Below are 13,295 nucleotides of genomic sequence, written 5' to 3' on the forward strand. Positions count from 1 at the left end.
AGGAGATCGCCCCCCACACCATGATGCCGGGTGTAGGCCCTGTGTGCCTCGGTCGTATGCAGTCCTGATTGTGGCGCTCACCTGCACGGCGCCAAACACGCATACGACCATCATTGGCACCAAGGCAGAAGCGACTCTCATCGCTGAAGACGACACGTCTCCATTCGTCCCTCCATTCACGCCTGTCGCGACACCACTGGAGGCGGGCTGCACGATGTTGGGGCGTGAGCGGAAGACGGCCTAACGGTGTGCGTAACCGTAGCCCAGCTTCATGGAGACGGTTGCGAATGGTCCTCGCCGATACCCCAGGAGCAACAGTGTCCCTAATTTGCTGGGAAGTGGCGGTGCGGTCCCCTACGGCACTGCGTAGGATCCTACGGTCTTGGCGTGCATCCGTGCGTCGCTGCGGTCCGGTCCCAGGTCGACGGGCACGTGCACCTTCCGCCGACCACTGGCGACAACATCGATGTACTGTGGAGACGTCACGCCCCACGTGTTGAGCAATTCGGCGGTACGTCCACCCGGCCTCCCACATGCCCACTATACGCCCTCGCTCAAAGTCCGTCAACTGCACATACGGTTCACGTCCACGCTGTCGCGGCATGCTACCAGTGTTAAAGACTGCGATGGAGCTCCGTATGCCACGGCAAACTGGCTGACACTGACGGCGGCGGTGCACAAATGCTGCGCAGCTAGCGCCATTCGACGGCCAACACCGCGGTTCCTGGTGTGTCCGCTGTACCGTGCGTGTGATCATTGCTTGTACAGCCCTCTCGCAGTGTCCGGAGCAAGTATGGTGGGTCTGACACACCGGTGTCAATGTGTTCTTTTTTCCATTTCCAGGAGTGTATATACACTCCTGGAAATGGAAAAAAGAACACAGCCCTCTCGCAGTGTCCGGAGCAAGTATGGTGGGTCTGACACACCGGTGTCAATGTGTTCTTTTTTCCATTTCCAGGAGTGTATATACACTCCTGGAAATGGAAAAAAGAACACATTGACACCGGTGTGTCAGACCCACCATACTTGCTCCGGACACTGCGAGAGGGCTGTACAAGCAATGATCACACGCACGGCACAGCGGACACACCAGGAACCGCGGTGTTGGCCGTCGAATGGCGCTAGCTGCGCAGCATTTGTGCACCGCCGCCGTCAGTGTCAGCCAGTTTGCCGTGGCATACGGAGCTCCATCGCAGTCTTTAACACTGGTAGCATGCCGCGACAGCGTGGACGTGAACCGTATGTGCAGTTGACGGACTTTGAGCGAGGGCGTATAGTGGGCATGCGGGAGGCCGGGTGGACGTACCGCCGAATTGCTCAACACGTGGGGCGTGAGGTCTCCATAGTACATCGATGTTGTCGCCAGTGGTCGGCGGAAGGTGCACGTGCCCGTCGACCTGCGACCGGACCGCAGTGACGCACGGATGCACGCCAAGACCGTAGGATCCCACGCAGTGCCGTAGGGGACCGCACCGCCACTTCCCAGCAAATTAGGGACACTGTTGCTCCTGGGGTATCGGCGAGGACCATTCGCAACCGTCTCCATGAAGCTGGGCTACGGTCACGCACACCGTTAGGCCGTCTTCCGCTCACGCCCCAACATCGTGCAGCCCGCCTCCAGTGGTGTCGCGACAGGCGTGAATGGAGGGACGAATGGAGACGTGTCGTCTTCAGCGATGAGAGTCGCTTCTGCCTTGGTGCCAATGATGGTCGTATGCGTGTTTGGCGCCGTGCTGGTGAGCGCCACAATCAGGACTGCATACGACCGAGGCACACAGGGCCAAAACCCGGCATCATGGTTTGGGGAGCGATCTCCTACACTGGCCGTACACCACTGGTGATCGTCGAGGGGACACTGAATAGTGCACGGTACATCCAAACCGTCATCGAACCCATCGTTCTACCATTCCTAGACCGGCAAGGGAACTTGCTGTTCCAACAGGACAATGCACGTCCGCATGTATCCCGTGCCACCCAACGTGCTCTAGAAGGTGTAAGTCAACTACCCTGGCCAGCAAGATCTCCGGATCTGTCCCCCATTGAGCATGTTTAGGACTGGATGAAGCGTCGTCTCACGCGGTCTGCACGTCCAGCACGAACGCTGGTCCAACTGAGGCGCCAGGTGGAAATGGCATGGCAAGCCGTTCCACAGGACTACATCCAGCATCTCTACGATCGTCTCCATGGGAGAATAGCAGCCTGCATTGCTGCGAAAGGTGGATATACACTGTACTAGTGCCGACATTGTGCATGCTCTGTTGCCTGTGTCTATGTGCCTGTGGTTCTGTCAGTGTGATCATGTGATGTATCTGACCCCAGGCATGTGTCAATAAAGTTTCCCCTTCCTGGGACAATGAATTCACGGTGTTCTTATTTCAATTTCCAGGAGTGTATATACGGGAATCGGAGAAAAGCCTCGAGTAATGGGTACAATGGGCAGGAACACTATGAATATAGAGCGTGACAATAACTTGGGAGTGTGAGTCTCACGGGAGGCGTGCCAGAGGTAAGTCCTTGCAGTCGTACTATCCTCTGTGTATATATATACATATAGTTAAGGCTCACCGGCCATTTGACCATCTTCTTCTGCGCGGATGCACAAACTGTGCCCGAACTCTTACGGGAATCGGCAAAAAGCCGCGAGTAATGATTCATTTCATGTAATTTCTGTCATCTATGCCCCGTGCTGAACCACAGCTGCGTCGCTTTTGGATAGCGCCATTTTGCCATTCACGGTATACTTTGCATACGATGTATTGTGAACAATTTAGAAACATAACCGTTTCGGATACGCTTCTACTTTTGTCCTGAAAGAAAATGATCATGCCCTTTTGGATGTCAGATAAATCGCCCCATTTCCTCATTACGATAACGACAACACTGTGTCCATGTCCCTCCACTGCTAGTTCTGCCACCTGCCGTCTGTGAGTAGTTATTGGACATTGATATCGAACATCGGCGGTGGTCGTAGTAATGTGACTGGGCCGTATATAGCTAGTTTTAAAAATATGTAGAACTTTACTTGCCATAGAATTACCTTAATAAAAATTTAGCAATATATTTCTAATATCTTTAAATATATTACTCAGCACTTAAATACGAGAAATATTTAAAAATGCTGCAGAAAACGAAATGTGGCGTCTAACAGCAACAAGAAATCTGGAAAATGCCTCGAACTACTTATGGAGGTGTCTAGCGCGCATTCTTTCATTTCATTCTAAGATCAGTCAGTAAACAAGTACTGACAAAACAAATCATGTGTCCGTTGGCGCACTCTCCTCTAGGTGCAATACTGTCCAATCATGTTTGCAGACTAGTGTTATAAAAAATCTCATTAGAGAGAAAGCAACACAATTATTGTTAATGATGTTTTTCAAAGAATTCTGAAGTGGTTCACTGAAAATGGTGTCACTCTATTTTTTTAGAAAACTCAATATATTCGGTTCCGTACAACAACCAACAGCTGTTTTAGCATATGGAGTCAGTACCCAGGCTAGCACGTTCCAAATTTTCGGGTGTGCATATTCATGAAAACCTGAAGTGGAAGAAGCATACTACCGAGCTGCCTAAACAATTGAGTTCCGTTACACTTACTCTTCATGTAATTGCTAGTACTGGGAAAAAACAAAACGGGAATCTACCTCCGAATGTATTTTACATATTACCACTCTGAAATCTCTTTTTGGATTAAGTTTCTGGGGTAATTCGTGGGGAACGACTTTTGCTACAGAATGTTCGCTGATGCTTCTCTGCAACGCTAGACGTATTCGTTGTCTTTGGACGACGAGATTTCACCGAACTGTCAGTGTTACTAGTTAGCTGTGCTCCATACCTCTTACCACAGTAAACTGATAGTGATTTTCGACTATATAACCTTAAGAAGGCATTTCTCTTGTGGAGAAACATATTTTAAAGGTGAATTATAAACGCTAACTTTGTTGGGACCATCCACCTTCGCAACCAGTAGATGGCTGGAATATAAGCAACACTCACTGCATGTGATGCCGCAGCTTGCTTACACCCTGCCATACCGGACGTTGTGCTATTAAAGAAGCGTTTGGGATTAAATTAGCAAGTGACCTTACAAACGAAGATAGTGGTTTTTGCTTAGGTGCGGCTTACAATATTGTTCTCTCTTAGATACAGTAACCAACAGAAGGATTTAATCCTACCTCAACCATTCGTTACTAATATTTATTATCGATAACATCGTCGTATTTGGTTGCATGGTTGCCCTCGAATATACGGTGTTCTAAGCAGTATCTTGCGGCATATGCTCTGCCTACCAAAGTCAGCGCCGGTTATCAAAGACGTTCCCATAAGTTGCTGAAGCTCAAGTTCCGCTAAAAAATCGTAATCTACAGAAATCTACAGAAGTAATAAGTCAGAACTCTATCGAAGTTAATAGAGGAGAGACTCTCGCCGGCCGTTTTGGCCGTGCGGTTCTAGGCGCTTCAGTCTGGAACCGCGTGACCGCTACGGTCGCAGGTTCGAATCCTGCCTCGGGCATGGATGTGTGTGATGTCCTTAGGTTAGTTAGGTTTAAGTAGTTCTAAGTTTTAGGGGACTGATGACCACAGATGTTAAGTCCCATAGTGCTCAGAGCCATTTTTTGAGAGACTATCATTCTCAGTTGTATCAAGACATAAGTTACGAGTTCAGCGACATTTTGTCATGCTGAGATTGACCTCAAGTTAAATATTCTATCTTGTTCAAGTTTTAGCATAGTGTTCTAATATATTGTGTGTGTTTGCATATCTCATCGGCTTCCTCCAGAAGTATATCTAGACATGGTAGAGTCGCTGCAATGCCGCCTCTAATGTCTCAAGTGTAGTTTTCATCTGCCACTACAAGCTTTGGGATAACAACAATGTCTTGGCGAGACACGTGCGTGTTTCGAGTTCAGCAACGCCTAACGGTGAGGTTATCAGCACCATGATATATGATAAAAGAAACAAATGTGGATAAAATCGCTAAAATTGTTGCACACAGTGAGGATGAAACATATAAAACGAAACTCATGCACTCAATCCCAACTCATTACCAATGATCCACACAATCACTCTATTTCACACACCTTAGAACAACGGACAAAGCATGAAATGTGCTATATGAGGGATTAAAATACAAGTAAAACAACGGAGGAGCTAAAACAACAGCATAGGCAAATGTCACCGGCTGACAACTTACAAAAAACCATGGGTGAGACACTCACCCTGTAATGCGATACGTTATGCCAACTCTGGATCAAGGTAGAATCATATGCTTCTAAAGAACATGATGGCCAGACTTCGAGAGAGAGCAAAAGGAATGCTGGAAGTAGTAAATGTGTAAAAGACAAAATAAAGGCATTTCCCGCACAGACGCTAAACAGGACATTGTCTTAAAATTTATGATTACGTTGTACACTCAGGCCGGGCAATAACAGGGTTTCCCATAGTATGAACTACTCTTCTGATCGTTTTCTTATTAACTTAGGTTTAGCGAGTTCTTGGAGTGGGTGAGCTGATAGGTATAATAATATCCCAAATAACAACACTCCTGCGTTCATTTCGAACGTTTGATCTGAGCTCGCTGAACTTCTTTTGCTGAAGTTGTTTGACGAACTTGTCGTACGAAACAACAACGGCGTTAGACTTTGGCTTCATTTGATCCGTGCATGCAGCTTACGATGTACTTTCTACGACAGATATCTCACTTTCTTCTTCCACATACCTGGTAGAACACTTTTAGATTTTACGGTGAGTTCTGGATAACCCTACACATGGGTTTCATACAGTCCGCAACAGTTTCAAATACCACGCAGAAGATTCTTATATTCTCATTACGTGCAAACTACTAGTTCTACAAAAAAAATTGTGGTATACACCACTTCTAACAAACACCGAACAACGCTCTCCAGTATGCGGCCGCCAAATACATCGCTAGCCGCACTTCTCTGAGCGGCCCGCTGCTTCCATCGCTGGCCGTCTTCACACGCACGCTTCCTTACGTGGCCGAGAAATACATCACTGGCCGCACTTCTCCGGGCGGCTCGCGGCTACCATCGCTGGCCGCATCCCGCGCGCGTTCGTTTGTCAGCACACAGCAATTGGCTACGCCAGGAAACATTGCGTTTGGTTTTCCCTGGAAAACAGCGACCCCAGCCGACGGCTCCATTAACTAGCAAGCCTTATGTAAACCCGGCCGCCGCCGCAAACGACAGTTCTCATCGGGAAGTGCAGTACGCCGTGTTCCAGCTGCTTGTGGATGACTCGCCGCACCACTCGAGGTTACCTGGCTGCTCGGCGGAAATCTTGCGACTTTACTTGGAGAGATTGAACTTCACTGGACTCTGGACTTGGGAATAATTACGGGACGTGCACCCCACTATGCACATTTGGACATTGGTATAACCAAACTTTAATTATGCATTACTTCTGAGTGTGAGCCTGGGTAGACGCTTGGCTAACATAATTGTTAAAAAGTGATTTGTGATTTAATAAACCAGACTGACGAGGTTATTGTGGTATTCCTGGTAATAACAAAAATTAACACATCTTTCTGTAAGAAATTTAATGCAGTTAAATTTTGTGCTAGTATACGCTTTCGCTAGACGCCGTAGTTTTCGAATTGTTCAAGACAAACACACAAAAGTGACCATGAAAGGCGTTTTTCTAACTCTAAAACCGTGGCCTCCAGTGAAAATCTGTTCCAGAACAAAATTTTACTACATTAAGTTTCCTAAAAAAAAAGGTCTTGTTGGTTTTTTCTGCACAACTAAGAGTTTGCGTGAAGCGAGAGAGAGAATATGAAAATTTCGTGTGTGGTTCTTGAAGGCGTAAAGCCGACAGATAAGGGCAACTGAATCACCTAGTATATATATATATATATATATATATATATATATATATATATCGATGTAGGTTACAAGCATACACTGCAGATAAATACCCTCAGAAAATACTTGCAGCACTTGACTTTATATTAGATGCTAAAAGAGTCTTCGTCTTCAGAAATGCTTTTGTTGCTATAGGCAGTCTGTAATGTATATCCTCTCTATTTCGGTGATCGTCAGTTCTTTTGCTGCACAAACAGCAAAAATGAACTCATTTCCCAATGCGATTACCGAGCGAGGTGGCGCAGTGGTTAGACACTGGACTCGCATTCGGGAGGACGACGGTTCAATCCCGCGTTCGGCCATCCTGATTTAGGTTTTCCGTGATTTCCCTAAATCGCTCCAGGCAAATGCCGGGATGGTTCCTTTGAAAGGGCACGGCCGACTTCCCTCCCTAATCCGATGAGACCGATGACCTCGCTGTCTGGTCTCCTTCCCCAAAACCAACCAACCAACCCAATGCGATTCCCTCAGTACCGCCTGTTTTAGTTCGACCACTTTCCATTACCGTTATTTTACCTTTATTTATGTTCTTCTGATAACATCTTTTCCAGACATTATCCATTCCGTTCAGTTGCCCCTACAAGTCCTTGGCTAACAGAATTGCACTGTGATCTGCCAACCTCGTTTTTTTTTTTTTTTTTCCTCTTCGTCAACTTTAGCTGACTTCCCCAATTTTTCTTTGATTTGCTTTATTGCTTTCTCCATGTACATGTTAAACAACATCGTAGATGCCTCGCTCTGTTGTCAGTCATTGTTTCTCTTTCGTGCTCTTCGGGTCATATAACTGCAGTCTGATTTCTGCACAAGTTGTGATCAACATTTCACTCCTATATAAGAACGTAGGCTTCCGCGGCCGGTGTCATAGTGATTAAAATTCTTCTGGGTATTATGCCGCGTTATTGCTAAAAACTAACAACAACATTTCACAATAACATTTCACTCCCTTTATTACCTTCCGTTATATGAAACCATTGGTTGAACTTCTTGGAGACATCTTAATGTACGAGCGGCATTGAATAATTAATGCAATACTTTTTTTCCGGCCAGCTTCTGTTGAAAAAATGCTGTGGGAACATCATAGAATATTTCCCCATGAGCCCCTATCCTTTTTTCGAAGTTCCGACAGGAGGCGGCGCTATACGTAGCCATCAGAACGGTATCTGCAACGAAGGTGCGTTCCAAGCAGAGAGCTGTCATTGAGCTTCTTTCGGCGGAAAACCAGAACATTGGAAACACTAATAGGCGCTTTTAGAGTGACTACGTGTACCTGGCAGTGAACAAAAACAGAGGGTAAAGACGTTGGTCGAGGCGTCTGCCATCACTGCAACAGGGCAGCTCAGACCTGTCCGATCACCCGCAAGCCGGTCTGCCACATACAGCTGACTCCTGCAATGATGGAACGTGCGGACACTCTCATTCAAGGTGATGGATGGATCAGATTCAAACACTTCGCTGGGCAACTGGACGTCACGGTGCTGCCTCGTCCACCAGTTGGGGTATTCACTGTGTGTGCAGCTGGGTTCCTCTATCACGGGATAGATAAGGATGGTTCTCGGGTAGGACAATATTTATTGTCTGTAATACAACATACAATCACCATTTATCTTTATTTTACAATTTCCATTACCAATCTTGCACCATAAAAAAATATACTCATCGGCATTCAATTTCTTCTTCCTTCGGCTACTCAAAGTAAATGGCATACTAGGAACAACTGTACCATAAGGCTGCTTAGCCAAAAGTCCTGTTGTCTCTGCTATACTCCATGTCTTCCATGTTAAAATATTTCCATCTGGAAAGGCTTCAAGGCCACCATAGTCTGCATGGTTGCCCCATACGACAGCAAGAGTAAGCCATGTACTACCTCCGAAAACTGCTTGTACATCACATGTAAAGTTTAAATGGAGTCCACGAAAGACATTAGGACCTCCAATCAACTGTTGTTTATTAAACTGTCCAGCCAAATCAATGTCAATAGCTTTCAAACTGCGATACACAGGAAAGCTGCGCCGCCAGCGACGACGCCATGCACGTCGCCGAGGCATTGCTGTGGCACGTTAACACAAGTGAACGTAGCAAGCCAACGCCCAGCGAGACACCTAGAGCTATGCGTCCGCACTCCTCGACGTTCGCAGAGCGAATGACGCTCCGTGCTGCGGCGCAGCTGCAGCCGACGGCGGCCCTTATCATGACGTCAACGTCCGGTCTGCGCCGCCGCGTCTTATCAGAGTCTTGCGCAAGCGACCGGAAGTGAATTATTCTGCAATACTAGGCCCCGTGTTGCCCGGATTTGAATGCGCGCCACGATTTGAGTCGCGCGCCACAGCGTACGCAGCCAATCACAAGCCGCGCGGCAGCGAGCGCGGCGGCTAAGTCCGGAAGACCATTAAGAGCAATGAAACACTACTGATAGAGAGTGGCTTGCGCGTTACAAGATCGATCATTATAATTTCTTGGCGAACATTGTCACAGGTGATGAAACACGGTTCATCACACCCGCGCCACCACCTCTCCTCTGAAGCCAAAGTTCAAAGCCGCACCTAAGCTGGTAAAGGCATGGCGATGATTTCCTGACACTCTGAATGGGCTATTCTGACGTCCTCTCTCAAGGTGCAACGATCAAATCTTAAGTTAATTGTGATGCCCTCAGTAAACTGAAGAAACGATTTCAACGTTTCCGTCGACATAGCAATGCAAAAGAATTTCTGCTTCTCCATAACAACGCAAAGCCTAAGGTAAGTCTGACATAGGATCTCACAAAATTTCATTGGACTGTTTTTCCTGAACCACCCTACACACAGGAGGTCGCACCTTCTAAGTCCTATCTGTTTGGCTCAGAGAAGGATGAACTCCACAAGAAGCCAGTACGAGGATGATGAGGACGCCACTGATGCTTCAAGACCTTGGTTCCGACGTCGACTTATACAGTGCGGGCTTACAGACTTGTCGTAAGGCGCCATAAGGTCGTCGCATTGAAAAAATGGTGTTTCGTAGCCAAAAAAAGTGGGAATCCTGAATAAAGCCAAACTTCTTGCAGGAAAAAAGACTGAACGCGCTTTGGTTACTCGTAAGTCGTATACTGACGGGGTGAAGTCGAGAAAGACATCTGGTGAACAGTAAACGGCTTCCCACGGTATCGGGAGACGCAGACGGGTAGGCAGAAGCAGCCTCCGCAGCGGCTGGCAGCCGCTTACCGGGCCAGCGGCCGCAAAGTGGTTGGGGGACAGTGGGCGGCGGGGGAGGGGGAGCGGCGGCGGCGATGGGCAGCGCCGGTATTGTGCCCTTTGTCAAGGATCCTGCGGAAATGGCGACATGCATAATTCAACTGTCGCCAAACATCGAATTCCAATTAGGGCGGCGAGGGCCGCGGCCGGCGGCACATCTGGCGACAGCAGCCCACCGCGCCTCCCACGTAAAACGCCCTCTTCTCTGCCCTCCTCTTTCAGGAGCGCTCTCTCCGCGACGCCGGACAGCCATCTCAAGGCAGCCGAGAACCACTTGCTAGAGAGCTACTTGTCGGCCGAGATAAACGCTCACAGTACGCGTCGCGACGCAGAGAGGTAGCACTGTGTATTCCCACTGGGAATATGTATGGAGACGAGGCTACAGGACCCAGGGATATGTCGATCGTCCGCACTTATTTACCCAACCAAGTTGTACAGGGCGAGTCAGGAAAAATGCATCGACGGGTAATAATATTGGTGAATCCGAACCAAAAGACTCCATATGAAAATGTGCCCTTTTCTTAACCATATTCAACTTATAGCTCTTTGAAAATCGCGGGTGTCACTATGATATCTCGAAACGTTACCGCCGACCAGTGTGGCCGAGCGGTTCTAGGTGCTTCAGTCTGGAACCGTGCGACAGCTTCGATCGCAGATTCGAATCCTGCCTCGGGCATGGATGTGTGTGATATCCCTAGGTTAGTTAGGTTTAAGTAGTTCCAAGTTCTGGGGGACTTGTGACTTCAGATGTAAAGTCACATAGTGCTCAGAGCCATTTGAACCATTTGATTCGTTACCAGCATATTTGTAGGATATTGCTTTGACAGCATGACGAAACTTCGAGTTTCAAAACGCTGTAGAAAGAGAACCACTGCTTAGAATGTCGAATTTTACGGATAGATGGCGCTATAAGCCTGTTAACGTAAATGGGGTCGGCTACAAATGACAGATGGATCGCAATACGGTGGCTGCGGTTTAAGCTGCACATTACACCATCAGTACTCTTCAATGTGCATAACTGCAGAAGTTCAGCAGCCAACAGCCGTGGCACTGTTAGTTACGTAAGCCCATCCATCACGGCGACAACGTGCCTCATCGGATGGGGAAAATCGGTTTTTTAATTCTCCTGAAACTAAATTCCTCCCAAAAAGCAAAATGGGGTAAAACCGCATGAATAGCAAAATGACGTCGTGAGACTGGCGGAAGTCGTGTTCAGTATGCTGTCCACCGTGTTGCGCCACAAGCTGAAATTGGGGAACTGCATGGTCTATAACAGATCGGACTATCTCGGGGGTCAAGTTCAGAATGCGTTGCGCAGTGTCTGTCTTCAACGCAGGTATGTTCGTTGTTGGAGCACTGAACACAACATCTTTCAGGTGACCCCACAGTCAGCGGGATAGTGATCAGGTGATCTGGATGGCCAGACTGTACGGAAATGACGGCTAGCATTTCCGAAATCCATGTGCAACAGCCGTTTCACTGACTATGCAATATGCCTAGGAGAGACATACTGCATAAAAATGATTCTACCCACACATCCACGCTGTAGAAGGGGTGCGCAACAGACTGTCATAGCGTTTACCAGTGATGGTACAGGTAATGGGGCCGGCAGGACTCATCTCCTCGAAAAGATACGGCCTTACGATAAACGATGGCGTCAACCCGCACCACACGGTCACCTCTGCAGAAGTGTTGATATGCATGTCGAGTTTCCTTTGCCCATATTCTGCCATTCCGCGTATTGACATGTCCTTGGAGGTGGAAATGGGTTTCGTCTTTCTCAGAATGTTTCATGGCCTTTCATTGTCCACTTCCATGCGAGCAAGAAATTCCAGAAAGAACGATTGTCTTGCTGGCACGCCGCCAGGAAGCAGCTCCTAAAAATGGGTGCCTGCATAAATAGCGATGCATGACGTTTCGTAGTATTTTACGCACCGTGCTCACAGCAATGTCCAACGTTCGGGTGAGTCCTCATGCACTATATGTTTGCACGCCACCGTTCGACCCCTCCTTCAATGAAGTGACCACGTTTTCAACAGACGTCGGATCAACTGCTTCCATCCTTCCGCCACATCGCACTTCAAAAGAACTTGTTTCTCCGATGTCTGTAATCATTTGCTCCAGACCCTTAGCAGACACGGACCATTGCCTTTTTTCATACCCTTGAGTGTCCGGAATTTCTGAAAGGCCTCTGGTCCACGGTCACCGTTCTTTTACCAGCAAAGCGCGATCCGTCATCGAGACAGTGACGTCCGAGACGTAACCTGAGGAACAACCGTATGCCTCACGTCTGTTGGTGTGCATATTCAGACGCTAACAGCTCCATCTATTGGACAATTTTTTTCCGTGACGTTTATCCCTACTTCAACAAAATGATGTTCAAATATGACGTCAGTCTGAGGAGTGGTTCTCTTTCCAAATCTGGAACTTTAATTTTAGACACCCTCTAGTTTCAGCATGACGGTGCTCTTGCACATTAAGCACTGCCAGTGACACAGTACTTCACTGAAACGGGTCCTGGCCATTGGTTGAGTCGCCCTGGAGTCATTTCTTGGCCATCGAGATCACCCAATCATACTCCATTATGTAACCATTTGTGGAATAGGCTAAAGACCTAAGTCTACAGACGCAGACTGGACGCGAACGAGGAATTCCTCGCTCGTATTTTACATACATAGGGTCAGGCACAGGACCGAGGTCAAATCAGCAACATAGCAGCTATGTAAAAGAGCTGAAAAATTAATGCAGTTCAAAGTGGACGTTTTTGTTAAAACTGTGACCTGGTAGTCATGGAGAGGCAGGATAAGGCAACGATTGTGGATGGGGCCGTAATCTGCTACCGTTGGCTGCAGTAAATACCGTTGACCAGGTCCTGGCAATGGACGCTCACATTAGAAACTGCACCACCTCCTAGCGCCTGCTGCCAACCTGGCCCATGTCCTGGCAATAAATGCTCACATCGGCCACCGCGCCAACTCATTATGCCTACTGCCGCCCTGCCCTAGGATCTGGCCATAATTTTCAACACTCGTTTTAAAAGAATTTACTACACTGACAGCTAAAGGCCTTACTAAGAAAGAATTCAAAATTATTTGTTGGCTGAAGGCCACAAGCAACTTCAGAATACAAAACAGCTGAAGGCCTGAATTACAAGAGAGGAAGGCAGTTAGACGTTAAGAAATACTAAGATA

The sequence above is a fragment of the Schistocerca piceifrons genome, chromosome 2, assembly GCF_021461385.2.
Source record: "Schistocerca piceifrons isolate TAMUIC-IGC-003096 chromosome 2, iqSchPice1.1, whole genome shotgun sequence".
In the NCBI taxonomy this organism is placed as follows: domain Eukaryota; kingdom Metazoa; phylum Arthropoda; class Insecta; order Orthoptera; family Acrididae; genus Schistocerca; species Schistocerca piceifrons.